This window comes from Aulostomus chinensis, chromosome 20 (assembly GCF_037954235.1).
Source record: "Aulostomus chinensis isolate RoL2024-O1b breed Wild chromosome 20, RoL_Achi_v1.0, whole genome shotgun sequence".
In the NCBI taxonomy this organism is placed as follows: domain Eukaryota; kingdom Metazoa; phylum Chordata; class Actinopteri; order Syngnathiformes; family Aulostomidae; genus Aulostomus; species Aulostomus chinensis.
The window spans coordinates 21,414,621-21,428,351 of record NC_141339.1 but is presented as its reverse complement, the minus strand read 5'-3'; the positions used below and the strand labels follow the sequence as shown (position 1 = coordinate 21,428,351).

The 13,731-nt window shown below is 42.6% G+C and overlaps 1 protein-coding gene across 4 annotated transcripts in view; it reads right to left on the bottom strand.

The window, feature by feature from the left end:
- The window catches only part of runx2b (RUNX family transcription factor 2b), a 75,668-nt gene that overhangs the window by 54,245 nt on the left and 7,692 nt on the right, over window positions 1–13,731 (bottom strand). For 2 of the 4 annotated variants that reach the window (XM_086190417.1, XM_086190416.1), the window contains exon 5: window positions 1,332–1,389. The gene's annotated coding sequence lies outside the window, so the exon portion shown is untranslated. Of the gene's footprint in view, window positions 1–1,331; window positions 1,390–8,852; window positions 8,970–12,650; window positions 12,750–13,731 lie in introns of those variants that run through there. The other 2 variants (XM_086190418.1, XM_086190419.1) reach the window with 2 other exon arrangements.

Genomic DNA, 13,731 nt, shown 5'->3' with positions numbered 1-13,731 from the left:
CCTGATAAAAGCAGACGGATCACTGGAGAAACAAGCCATTATGAGGAGGAGTTCGACACTGTGTCACTGACAATGGCTCAAACAAAAGCCTCTGTTGTCTCCTCCAGCCGGTGGGTTATTTTTTTTTTTTCTCACTGGGGCTTTTGTGATGGATAATTGCGCTCCTCACATGATTTCATAACGCTGTGACTCGCCTTTCAGTCCCTGTGTAACACAATAACAAGATTAAAAAGAGAGCATCTAAATCTGAATTTTTGACATTGTTTAGAAGTGGCCGCTTTTCTTCATTGTGGTGTATAATTTTAGAAAGATGTACGAGCAGGAGGCTGACTTGAACCTGTCATAATAGAGCCTGCAGCGCAGGCAGGCAGGCAGGCAGGCAGGCAGGCAGGCAGGCAGGCAGGCAGGCCGACTCCCAGAGTTCACTGGCTGTATTGTCTCAGGATAATCATTCAAAACTGCACTACAGTTCACGGCTTTATATCTTGATGCTGTCTGACTATCAAATTCAAATCAGATGGGAATACTCAACGTCAAAAAGGATTCAGGCTAAATTAAAAAAAGATGAAACCGTTTTTGCACAGACAAACTATATTATATCTGACATTTTAATCTCATCGTTTCTATCGGAATCATCATCCACGTTGATGTGAAGTGGAAGGACGTGTCATGTTAATTTCTCTTATTTAATCCGGACAGTCACAGAGGCGCACCGGGGCGAGGCAAAAAGGACAGGACGACAGGAAGCAGCTTTCTTTTTATGTTGATTGTTTGAGGGTAAAGAAAAATGTTGAGAACCAAGTTGAAGAGTTGAGATTCCAGTTAAAAGTACCGCTCAGACAAAAACAGGCAAGCATGTCTGAGGTACAACTTTTATTTGGTATTTTGACTTTTTCCTCAACATTTCAACTTAGTTCTCGACATTTTGACTTTATTCTAAACTTTTTTTCCCCCCTGAAATTTTGACTTAACTCGAGCCGGCTTCACCCCCAATGTGACTTGCCCTAAATGTGGTGGAGTTTTGCATTGCGTCTCTTTGGAAAGCCTTTGGTGCTTATCACTTGAAAAGTGCTGCAGTATGCACTGTAAATGAAATCATCATTTCCACTGTTTTCAACAGGAAAAACAGTCCTCTCCCTCCTCTAATTTCTTCAATTCCTGGCCTGGATTCTCCTCTGTGGAGTGCCTGAAGTCTGTGCTGCTACGCCACAGTTTAACTGTAAATATTGTTCTCAACACAAAGCGCCGTCTGCACACGTACTGCAGTTAGCATGCACAGAGTAACCCCGGGGGCATTGTCTTTCAGATCCCAGCTAGATATGCAATCTCACCGCTGAGTCAGCAGATATCAATCCAGGACAAGCCAGGCGAGGAATGTGTTTACGCCTCCTGCAAAAAAAGAAAAAAAAACAACACTTAACTTCAAGCAGCGCACCTATCATATCATAGTGTTGGCTATAAGCTGCAGTGGGCTGATCCAACGTATCGACACGTAGGCGTTTGTCAGGGTATCTGGTCCAAGTAAACAGTCTCAAACGCGATACCAGGAGCCCTGAGGGCAGGTTAGTCTTTAAAGGTAAAATTCAAAATGAAAGAGTCGAGGCTCTACGTTGTAAAAATGTGGCACAGAGAAGAAAATTGAGTTTGCATGAACACTGAAATACATTTCATTAAATTTGGGGTTTCTCCAATCAGTGGTTTCCTCCATGGTTGGATCCTCTATTAAATTAGCAGTAGCGCAATGTAGACGAGAAATTTGGCCTTTGAAAGAGGCTGTGTTTGAAGTAAACGTTCCAACCTGCGCGTAGTTCATACAACCCGTGAGACACATCGTTCCGGTGTAGTTGACACGTTGCTGGTCTCGTGTAAAATGTACTGAACACGTCCCACCTCTCCCTGGTGCCTGCCCTGCTTGGATGAAGCAAAACAACCAAAATCTTACCAAGTAACAGGCAATTATGGTTGTCAGCGTGATTTATTACAGTACCGTGTTTACTGTATCTCTCTACTGTACTGACACAAAAGCAGAAGCAAATTGAAAAGTACTTAGCGGGCTTCATTTGACACCGTGGCTCTTTCTTTCCTCCTCACCTTGTTTTTGCAATTTTTTGCAGGAATCAGTTTGGAAAACCTGACGCGTAAACGGCGAGCGCGCGCTTAGCGGCGTAGCGTTACGCTGCTGGGCCTCAGCTCCTGTCCATCGACACAAGTGAGTTAAAAAAAAAAAAACTCTCATGAACGTACCTGAATGTTACGACAGGAGCTTGAGGGAAACACAATCCTTCCACCTGAGCCGATCACAAACTCCTCAGATCAATCACTGATAATCGGTAAAACAAAAGCTGTGCATCTTTGCGGCTGTCATCTAGCAAACAACCACCTACGACCTAATGTTCGTACAGTATCTCATGAGAATTCCTCTGATCCTTTAAGTATTTTAGAGGATATTTAGGAAAAAAAAAGTACTCTAAATTGGATTAAAATCTTAAAAATAACAATGTGATTGGTCGGCCATATTGCTTAGGCCTACTGAGTCGTAAAGTATAAGAAACAAGATTTACTGTGATTGGATGCTATAAACATAGATGAAAAATGGCAGCGTACAAAAGAGGATCCCTAACTCAGTGTTTTATTAAAAAATAGAAACGGTCTCCACGTTTACTGCCACCTGTTCCAGTCCTACAACTGGAACTAAAGAGTCGGTGGCTCAAATTTGATTTCTATCACACTGACAATCTTCAGATTTTAACTGCGCTCACTTTCGTTGGCACAGTTGAGCTAAAACACTGTACATCAGCTTCTTTCTTGCCACTTTCTGCGGATAAAAACTGAGATAAAGATAAAATAATAATAACATTAATATCTAGGACATGGCTTTAATGTGGAAAGTCCGAGCCACTTATGAACGTACAGAGCTGAGCAACACATTTGAACGCAGCAGGAAAAATCATTCACAAATCCTAAACTGGCAAAGAGCCTAATGCATTTGTAGTAGCTGGTGATTGTATCTTCTAGTGGAAAGTCTCCCTGGAGGAGAAATAGGGTCTTATCTCTAACTTAATATACAGAAATTGATACTTTAATGGTTCTGTAATGTTCCAACAACTGAACTGCATTTAAATGAGGTTTCTAATGCGAGTGATTTGAACATATTGTTGCTTCTCCAACATGATGGCGGTTACTGGATGTGTATTTGTGAATCACAATGACTCCTTATTTTACTCTCCAAACATTCCAGCAGCCTCCGAGCTGGAATCTGAAGCATGATGCTAATTTGAAGACAGAATAAATCTATAAATCTGACTCCGTTTTCTCGCCCGGGGATATACAGCCATGATAATTACAGGTTGACTATACAGACATGCAGACATCTCTCATCTGTATCGCTAATAGTATAACCAGCAGGCTGCTACGTGCTTACTCAACGTCTAGCAGCAGGGGTGAGCAGAGGTAAGCTGCAACAATGATATTATAAAGCAGAAATCTGGCGGCTCAAATTCCATGTTATGACAAAGATTTACTGCCGTTAAAGAGTAATTATCTGTTTGTTGTTACTGTAGCTGTAGGAGTGTCCATTAATCATCGCTCATGAATATCTCTCAAATCACAAATGAAAATAACATTTACAGAGATGCAAAGCCAGATGTTCAGTGTTTGAAATGGCGTTAAACATCAGAGTGAATCCATTGCGACACTTCGATGGCCTCTCGCAAACAAACAAACAAACAAACAAACAGGCATCTCCCTCCGTTGGCCAGGCAGCGTGACTATCTGAGGAAGATCTAACACAAAGCATAACGGATCATCTGGGAGGACAGTGCTGCATCTGGTTGTAGTTAAGTCCTTGTTTTGCTGTGTCCTTCAGACTTGGTGCCATAGGCCCAACTGCTCCAGCAAGTCGAGTTCATATGGACGCAAAACCAACATGTGGTGCCTGGAAGACTCCCCACAGAGGTCAGCTTCAGGGCTCACCGGCCCAGGAGACAATGGATTAGAACTGGGAGGATTGGATAGCTGGTAGAGGCCATGAAACAAACACTAGAGAGGCTCAGAACAGCGAGACATAAGATAGACCATAGGCCCCGCAGGGAGCAACGTATTCTCCTGAAACATTTGTGTTATATTTTACAAAAAAAAATAAATTGTGCACAATTTTCGTGTATAATCTTACAGATATCCAGCAAGAAATGTGATCAATGCGCCTGTGCAAACTCCTGCAAGAGGAACCCGATGCCAAAAAGCCAGACATTCCATCCTTCTCAGGGGAAAATTAAATTTGAGATTAATTTAACAGAGCTGTGGCAAAGCTGTGGTTAAGGTCTGGTTAGCTTAGGCGCAAAAACCACTTGACATCCCGACGTCTTCCTAAAAGCTTGTTTTTATTGCCAAAACAACAAAAGCTACAAATGTCACACCATTTCGTGACGTTTAAGCAGCCGAACAACAGCAAATGTCCCATCGAGTCACTGAAACACGCGGTTTTGTCACCACAAAATGCCTCCCAACGTCCAAGAATCTCACCAAAAAACCCCAAGTTTCATCACTGGACAGAACTGCGAACACCTTGCTGACAACATCCCACCTGGTTGCAAGATGGCACCACGAGTCCCTACGTCTTGGTAAAAACACCCGGTTTTGTCACCAGAACGATGGTTTATTTTGCAAGATTTCTGGACATTCACAACCATCTGCAAATGTCCCGACATCTCACTCTTGGCTCATGACTTCATGGGCTACATGTGAATTATAGTACATTACTTGTCAAACTTACATCTGTGCAAAGGTTGATTGAGAACAGCCTGTACTGAGCTAGGGACGAGGCCAAATATAGGCCTACTCAAATTTAATACGCACTGTTAGAAAATGCCTTTTCCTCCTGTTTCTTACTTCATTTCTATTAGTTTTCACAGCTGACTGGGTGGGCTGGATGCGTTCCACCACCAGGGGCCAATCAGAACAGGTGAGTTTTAACATCTACACCAATCAAATCTGACTACAAATTTCTGTGCAATGCTAACATGGCCCCTCCAGTGACGAGGGGTCCACCCTGGATTGGTCAGCCCCGCTGCCCAACTCTACATTCATAGGAGTTCATCAGAGGCAGTCATATTGTTTTTGCACGGTCAGACTTTTCTGGGTATTTTTGCGGCCTCCTGTTTGCACACCTGGCGGAATTGTGAAAGTTTGTCTTGGGTCATGTGTGTTTACCCACCCCAGGCCCCAGAGGTGACCCCATCACGCCACCGACAGGGAGGCCAGCACTTGCGTGTGGCGATTTCCAAAGTGGCCAGGCTTGGAGAAGCGCCACACTGCCTGTGCTGCCTTTCAGCAATCTGGCCTCGGCGCCCGCTCTCGCTGTGCCTTGAGGGGAGGTGTGTGTGCGCGCGTGTGTGTGTGTGTGTGTGCGCGCGCGAGCAGGGGGGGGGGTTGCTTGTTGGCAGGGCCCTGCAATGTTTTCAGAAGCACAGACTTCTGGCAGCATCGCTCAATATGATGGAGAAAAATGCCTGCTGCTAATGAAAGCCAGCAGTGTCTTTCCAATTGGACGACAACCTGAAAGGCATTATGTAACTGAGATACCATAAACATTTCAAAATTGTCTCTCAACAAATTATCAGTGTTTATTTTTTCCACATTATATCCGATATTTTTGAAAGAGTTTGTAATTGAGGGAACTGCTCTGAATATAACAATCTTTTGAAACCAAGGACATTTTGCCTGCAATTATTTTTCTATTTCATTATCAAATAGTCCTCTGGCCCTGTCAAGAGGACAAGTACCAGATAGATTTTAAGACGTCAAAATGTTATTTCGCGAGGTCGTAATTTGTCCCTATAAATAGTCAAAATACAAAGATTGGCTTTGTGGCTGCAGGTCAACGTTGGCTGTTTTACTCAGGATGTATAATTTGACTTCAATCAAAAATAAAAAATCAAGATCCAGGCTTATCAGAGATGCTGCATCTGCAATAATCAGAGGCCGGTGAATGTTCCTCTTTCACCCGTGTGTTGATAGTGATGTTTTTGGCCTCAACCCAGTGCTGCACCTACAGTGTGTATTAGTCAAATATTTTTCTTGTTCAGAAATACATGGCTATATTGAGATGGGAATAGATGATTTAATGGGCACACCAGAGGGCCTTCTTGGGTGCCAAAGTTTTGCAATTTTGGTGGTCTTATTTCAGAGATCAGACACCCAAAGGGCCATTTAAGAGACCACGAGATGCCATGATTCAAGACCCACTGAGGGGACATGAAAGTGTGCAGAAGATGGAAGGGTCTGGATGGCAATTACTGCACATCAAGACACATTTCAAAGGGTGACTAAATAGTTATAAGTATTGCATGTGAAAGATTTACAGACCTTAAGAGTCAGAGTGGGAAAGACACAATCTGCACAGACATTACAATATAATAAACTGTAAGCTCTTCCTCACCGAAGGATATTTTTTTAACTTTACGAAGTTAATCAAAACTTACATTTGAAATGCAGACGCTTTTCAGTCCGTCCAACATACATATTTGCTGTACCGTTTACTGACTGCTGCTCAGGCAAAGAACAGTAGAACCATTTGATCCCACTGAAATAACAAAAACAAGACAAAATCTGTCTCTGTCTTTATTTGGGAGCCTAAATCTTCCTTTGACTTTTATGCTGCAGACCAGAATAGAAAATGTAATTTTCCACATATAGTTAATGAACCAACTTTCATTCAAAATAGTTTGAGGGAACATTTCATCCTCTAAAAAATTCCTTGCTGTATTTGAGAACTGAAGAAGTTTCTAACTTACACATTGCACTTCATATATCAACGTTAATGTCAACTGTCATAAACTTAAAAATAATATTTGTCTTGGGTTTATTTTGCTCCGTGTCATGAAATTTGATGAAATGTTCTAACCTGTCTTTTTGTGTTTGTGCTTTGGATAGCCAGCTACAGGAATAGATGTTTCCAGAAGGCACTACTAAAGTTACAGCATGAGGGGAATGAATCAATACACACAACTTCTGGTTTTTCACTTTAAAATGTAGCAACACGTAATCACGTTACAAATCTGGGTTAGAAAACATAGAAATGGCTTGTCAATTCCTTCATGACTGAGCAGTTATGTCCAGATATGTTTTCACTCCTCATATTTTAGTACATGCACACAAGATTGCCTTTAAGATCGCAAATGTGTGTTACATATCAGCACAAAAGAAAATATGGTATTAAACTCTATGTAGCGTCAGTTGCTGAAATATTATTAAATGTTTCAACAATCTTGTCCCAAAATCCAGCACAAAGTGTCAGTGAATGCAATACAACAGCTCAAGCCCAAACTTCTGAAACAATTTCCCAGTATCATCTGGGAGGGCTAGCTGCTAACGTTAGCAGTCCTAGCCTAGCTGCTAACGTTCTTAGCACAGCTTGCGCTGACACGAGTGCAGATAAATCCCCGTGAATGAGAGGTCACTGATATTGTGCCTGAACTGATCAGCAGGTCAGTTGTTTTAGGATTAAACTATGAATTGCTCAACAAGGCTAAACAAAGAGCAAAAACTGGTAATAAAGCGTTCATATCTTTAAAAAAAAAAAAAGACTTTGTTTATTGTACCTCGTGGTAGTAAGCTAACAAATATAGCAAACTGTAACATCTTATGAGCATTGAGGAAGGGATACATAGCAGGAGGGTAAATATTTCAGGGGACCCAGGACTATTTTTATTAATTAATCTTACCATTTGAATGATTGTAGTGTATACAGACACACAGGCTTGTTTAGAGGTGTCTAAAGGGCTTAAAAATATTAAGGGGGGGGGGTTATCTGATTAAATAGGTAATATTGAAATATAATGACAGCAAGGGTACATTAATCTACCTTTTTTTTTTTATATCAGTATATTACTTGACACCAGAAGAGACATACTGATTTTGTGTTACTCATGTTTAGCAACATCTGCAATACAGAGCTTTTTACAACTGGAGGTATTGCTGATGACATTCACTTCTTATTTGTGTTGTGTTTGGGGAGACATTCAGTTCTTTGATAAAGAGTCAAAGGTACAAATCCGAGTTCATAACACTGTCTGGAGAAGAAAACTAAAAACATCTTAAATCAATTCACTTGTAAATTCTTTGCCAACTTTGTATGAATTCAGCGACTATGATGTGTTTTGTTCTCAACTGCACAGACAAAGCGTCATTATGCCTCAGTGAGCAGCAACAGCTGTGGCCAGAGACATAGGGCCCTATCTTTGGAAGCGTCCCACTTTCCAGATCAGACAACAACAAACAGGCAACATGATCGCTCGAGGAAAATCAGACGAAGTGGCAGAAAAGTGACAAACAACCTCGTTGCCAACACAGAAATTATATGAGGCGGAGGAGGTTATTTCAACTGATTTTTGTCAGTCACAGTATTGACAGAGCAAAGAAGTGAGCCAGAGGGCTAACATTAGGTTAGCTACACATCGTAATTACAGTCCCCTGTGGGGGTTAAAAAAAAAAAAAAAAAATTCCTCCGACGTTATTTATTTGTGCATAGAATTGGTACATCTCTCATGTTTCAACCCAAATGCTGCCATGTTGAGTGACATTAAACCTACTTCGACTCCGACTTCTCAAACCTTAGAGCGCCGTCACACTGCACTGGGTTTATTGGTAGTCGGGGTCATTTCTACATCCTCTGAGATCTTTTGGAAGCGTGTTACGATACATCGTAAACTCAGCTATATGAAGTTATTTTCAGTTACACTCTGGTGTGTGTAATTACTGTTACACCTGAATCCCACCCATTGATAATGAAGACCTCCCTTTGTACTGTACTTTGCTAAACACAGTTTAACCTGTAAAGGTGGATGTGTACTCACCCTGAAGATACTCGTGCTGACCTGTCTGACCTATTCTCTCTGTATTTCAGGAATGGATGTGTGGGATTTTAAATCAGGCACAAATATTATTCCGACTCCTGGATGAGCACATTGGAACTAGTGTAGCCGGTCTGGGCCTACTCCTCAGCAGACCCTCGCTACTGCTCTGCGTTGTGTTGTGTGTCCGTTGGGAGAAGGAGATTCAGAATTTCACGTTAGCCGAAACAGGTGGGGTAATTTATGTCTGCACAGAAACAAACTAAGGAAAATGCAGCAGCATTTACACACCGGAACACAGCACACAGTCTCCCCAAACTCTCCGCGCCACAAGTGAGCTAGAAATAGCATACAATATATTCACATCACACTTTACATTTTATGGACTCTTTCCTGAAGCAGCCTGGCAACGAGACGGCAGATGCAGCGCCGAGGAAGCTGGACGAACAGAACCAGAAGTACAAGTTCTTGGAGCTCAACATGCCACAGAAGAAACTAAGGTTGAAAAACCAAATCGCACACAACGCAGAGCAGTAGCGTGGGTCTGCTGAGAAGTAGGCCCAGACCGGCTGCAATGGTGCCGTGACCCGGATGACATCATGGATCAACACCAGCTTGGTCACCGGAGGTTGTCAAGTGTCAGAACAACAGTAACGAAATAAGGTTCCCTTTGAAAGGTTATATTAAAGTAGCTTTGTCAAAGTTACAAGGGCATCGGGGACTTGGTCATTGTTTTGTGTATTTATTTTCATGAAATAAAAGAGAGAGAAAAAAAAAGAAAAACATTCTCCTGCCTATTTTGAATGACTTTCCATGGCTTTTTTTGAATCTGTATTTTAAGGTTTGTTTTTTTCACACTTCAACCAATTTGAGAGGGCTCAGATTTGTTTGTGAGGAAGAAAGAAGCAGCCTCTCCCCAAGATGACGGCGACCATAGACAACAGCAGTGCCGTACAGGCGACAAAGAAAAAGCACCTCGGGGTCCCTGAAGCGGTGTTCGTGGAGGACGTTGACTCTTTCATGAAGCAGCCGGGTAGCGAGACGGCAGATGCAGCGCTGAGGAAGCTGGACGAACAGTACCAGAAGTACAAGTTCCTGGAACTCAAACTGTCGCAGAGGGAACTCAGGTCGAAAAACCAAATCCCGCAAATCACATACAACACAACGCAGAGCAGTAGCGAGGGTCTGCTGAGAAGTAGGCCAAGACCGGCTACACTAGCAGTCAAAAGTTTGCTGGGATCTCACAAAACCCAGTTTGGGCCATAATTCACGAATTAACAATCTAGTTGTGCAAACATTTTTCAAAAATATCCCACTGGATAAAATGATAAAGAATGACATTTTACATCCAAAAGGTCAAGGTTACGATATGAATTCAAAATAATCAGTGGTGAAAGTTAAGGCCTGTGATATGTGGAAACCTTTATGCGTTAGTTTTACTTGGAGCAAATGAATCACCTGAGTGTAACCGCTACTTCCTCCCTTCAAATGTGGATGTTCACCAAAAGCCACGAGGAACGCACAGACGCGTGTCCATCCTGAATCCCCTGTGTGGTACGCACTCACAGCACTTGAAATAATCTGTGTCACACATATTTATGTTAAATAAAAGCGAAATCTGAAATGGGACTGCATGAAAACCACGTATCACAACCATCAGGCCTCCGTGCCCACTTCACAACACTGTTCTGGCGGGTGTTAGCACAGACTACGTTAACAGGAGAACTTCAACAGAGATCATCAATGACAAATTTACAAAATGAGTATCCTTACTCCCTTTAATAGTCCCACCATGACTATCAGATCTTTCTGATAATCCTCACTGAACTTTCTTTAAAGGTTTCCTAACATGAAGAAACTTGGGTGGCCTTGATAAATGACATTTGACATTTAGAATGGCTTGTGTTCATAACATTCATTACTTCACTGCTCCCTACTGGTTCCCTACTCTTATTTTAATGGGCAAGATTATATGAAAGGCCGTGACGTTTATATTGAATCTGTTGCACCTAATTGGAGTGGAATGGTGGATGGAAATGTCTGCTTATTCACAGGCACAAACCACCAAGCTAGATTCACGAATATCCTTTCCTCTAGTGCAACCGCAATAGCTTTATGTTATTTCAGGTACAGTATCTCCCCGTTTCATCGTATTTTAACAACATGAATGAGCACATGTATGTTCAAACTTGGTGTAAATTCAAATTCTCTCAGATACCCTTAAATTTGCATAATACTGCGTGTCTGTTGGGAGGTCAAGTTTCGTAGGACCGAGGCGGTTAAATCTGAAGCTAACATTTGTTGTGAGAGAAGTTCTGCAGGGAGCCGTCCGAGGCCCGGTGTTGGTGTGTACTCAGTAGCAGTTAATTAATTTTGTACAGTAGTTAATTTTGTACAGTAGTTAATTTTGCACAATACTGCGTGTCTGGTGGGAGGTCAAGTGTTGTAGGACCGAGGCTGTTAAAACTGAAGCTAACGTTTGTTGTGAGAGAGGTTCTGCAGGGAGCCATCCGAGGCCCGGTGTTGGTGTGTACTCAGTAGCAGTTAATTCTTTCTGTACAGAAGTTAATTTTGAGGCAGTGTTGCCAACTTGGCGACTTTCTCGCTAAATCTGGCGACTTTCCAACTGTCCATGGCGACTTTTCCTGGTGTTATTGGAGACTTTTCTGACATTTGGAGACTTACGTAAAAGCACGTATGTTTGTTCTGCAATTCATGTTCTCAGCGAGTAGTGGGCTCTTTCTGCTCCGCCCGAAAGTAGGCACACACAGGCGATCGCCACTTCTAGCGGCTCTGCAGTGGGCAGTCAGGAGAGGAGCAGAGACCCTCACCCCTCTGCGTCCAGGCAGCAAATGAACCGCGCATGCGCAAAGCCGCCAAAGAGTTCCACTATGCATTAAAAGTGATATTTAACCCCAAAAAGTGTCAGTGCTTTCCATTAAATTTTGCCAGAGATTGAAGATTAACAGCAGCTAAACCATACGATCAATTTACAATTTCACGTATAATCCAGTATCATCTAAATTTTCTTCATCCAGTTGTACACCTAATAACCCACCAACACTTTGGTTTGCATTACAAAAAAAATTAAAACCTTGCGAAAGCAGAATGCGCAAACTGGTAGAATGTCGAGTCGCAGCTGATATAACTTTGTAGTTTTAAACCGAAATTAAAAGTATCTGTTGGTTATTGAGAACTCAATTGAATACAAGTGGATTGTGTTTAACTGGATGACACATTTGGGAGTGCATCAGTTGAAGTTTTGGACCATTTTGCAGTTAGTTGCCAGTCTCTTTTAGAGTCCAGCTACAATTACTTGGCCAGAATTTTCTAGATACACCAAGAAGTCACACGGGGGGGGGGAACAACAGCTAACGGTGAGTAACTGATGATTAAATGTCACTTTTCTTTGGTGAAACAAGTACAAGCATGATCTCAAAAGTAACTTTACAAGGTCAGGCGTCTTCCTGCCATTGGCACGCTTACATTTAAAGAGACTAAATGGTTTACAAAGGAAAATATAAACCATAATGATTGCTTACAAAGTCATTAGATCGCTCGCGCTCTCACAGCAGCACGGTCTAAAAGGAAAATGAGTGAGTTGTTTCCTCTCAGCTGGAGGGAAAAGAAAGACAGACACTCACAGATGCTCTTGTGTGCCTACTTAAACTGCGTGAATGTGCCTGTATGATGTATACGTGACTCAACGCTTTCCAACACGTGCATTCGTTTTAATTCCTATTCACACTCACGACAGCTGCGAGACAAAACGCAGAAATTATTGATTACAGAGACACCCACCTACTGAAGATCACGGCTGAATCTCTGGGTCTGCTGCCAAGGGAGGGAGATCCCCTGCTAAACAATATGATATCACTTAATCCCATTCCTATTCCCCAAGCAGCCAAGCCCACATAGGCTTTCCACTCAGTAGTGATGACTGCTGATGAAAGAGTGGAGAGGCCCATTAAACTTGACGACTCATCGGCTCATCTGAGTAATCTGGACCAGGCGTAGAGTTGGGGGGGTGCAAGTGAAGGAGACAAATGGACAAACAACTGATGAACAGCTTGTAAATCTAACAGAAAAACTGACAATTAACAGAAAAAAATTGGAAAAGAAATGAGTTCACTTTGGTGTTTGGGTCCTCTTTTGGGACTGGACCCACCATCGGATGCAGCGCTTCACGAGGTAGTACTCATAAACGGTTCCATGTGATATCAATAGGGGGCGTGCTGCTTGTTCTAAAGCTGTTGTGACAGTTGAGCACTCCAGTGGAGTTGAGACATGGACTTCTCAGAGGATATTATGTTTCAAGGTATTGGCTGGTATCTCACGCACCTCCTGGTCTATTTGTGGTCCCATCATGATTTAATTTACAGGATGCTGTGCAGAGGTTGCTGCACAGTGTGTCCCAGCAGAGTGTGTGTTTTTCTTTTCCAGGTGTTCTCCTGAAAGTGCCCAGCTGGGAGTGTTTGACAGCAGTTTGGAGGTGCAGCGTTTGGTTGCTATGATACGGAACTTCCCCAGAAGTAAAAATGTCAGCACAATGTACTTCCTACCGTGAAACAGAGATTGGACCAAGGAGAGACGGGAGACAGACTGGCTTTTGAGGGCTCAGGAGGGGTTTCAGGAAAGGTCTTGACAATCGCCTGGTTGAGGCATTCCTCAGTTTGTGGTTGCTCAGAAATCCTAAACGTAGGAAGTGATGGTTCGTCTTTGTGGTACTTGTCCTGCTACTCCTCCGCTGACAGTGACAGTTGTTGCGTCTGACCCCAAGTTGAACATTTGTCAGCTCTCGGCGACCAGAAAATGATTACCGGAATTTGAGAGCTCTGAAGAAAGAACGCTCTGTGCCGCGTCGTGCTGCTGGTGTTGGTGG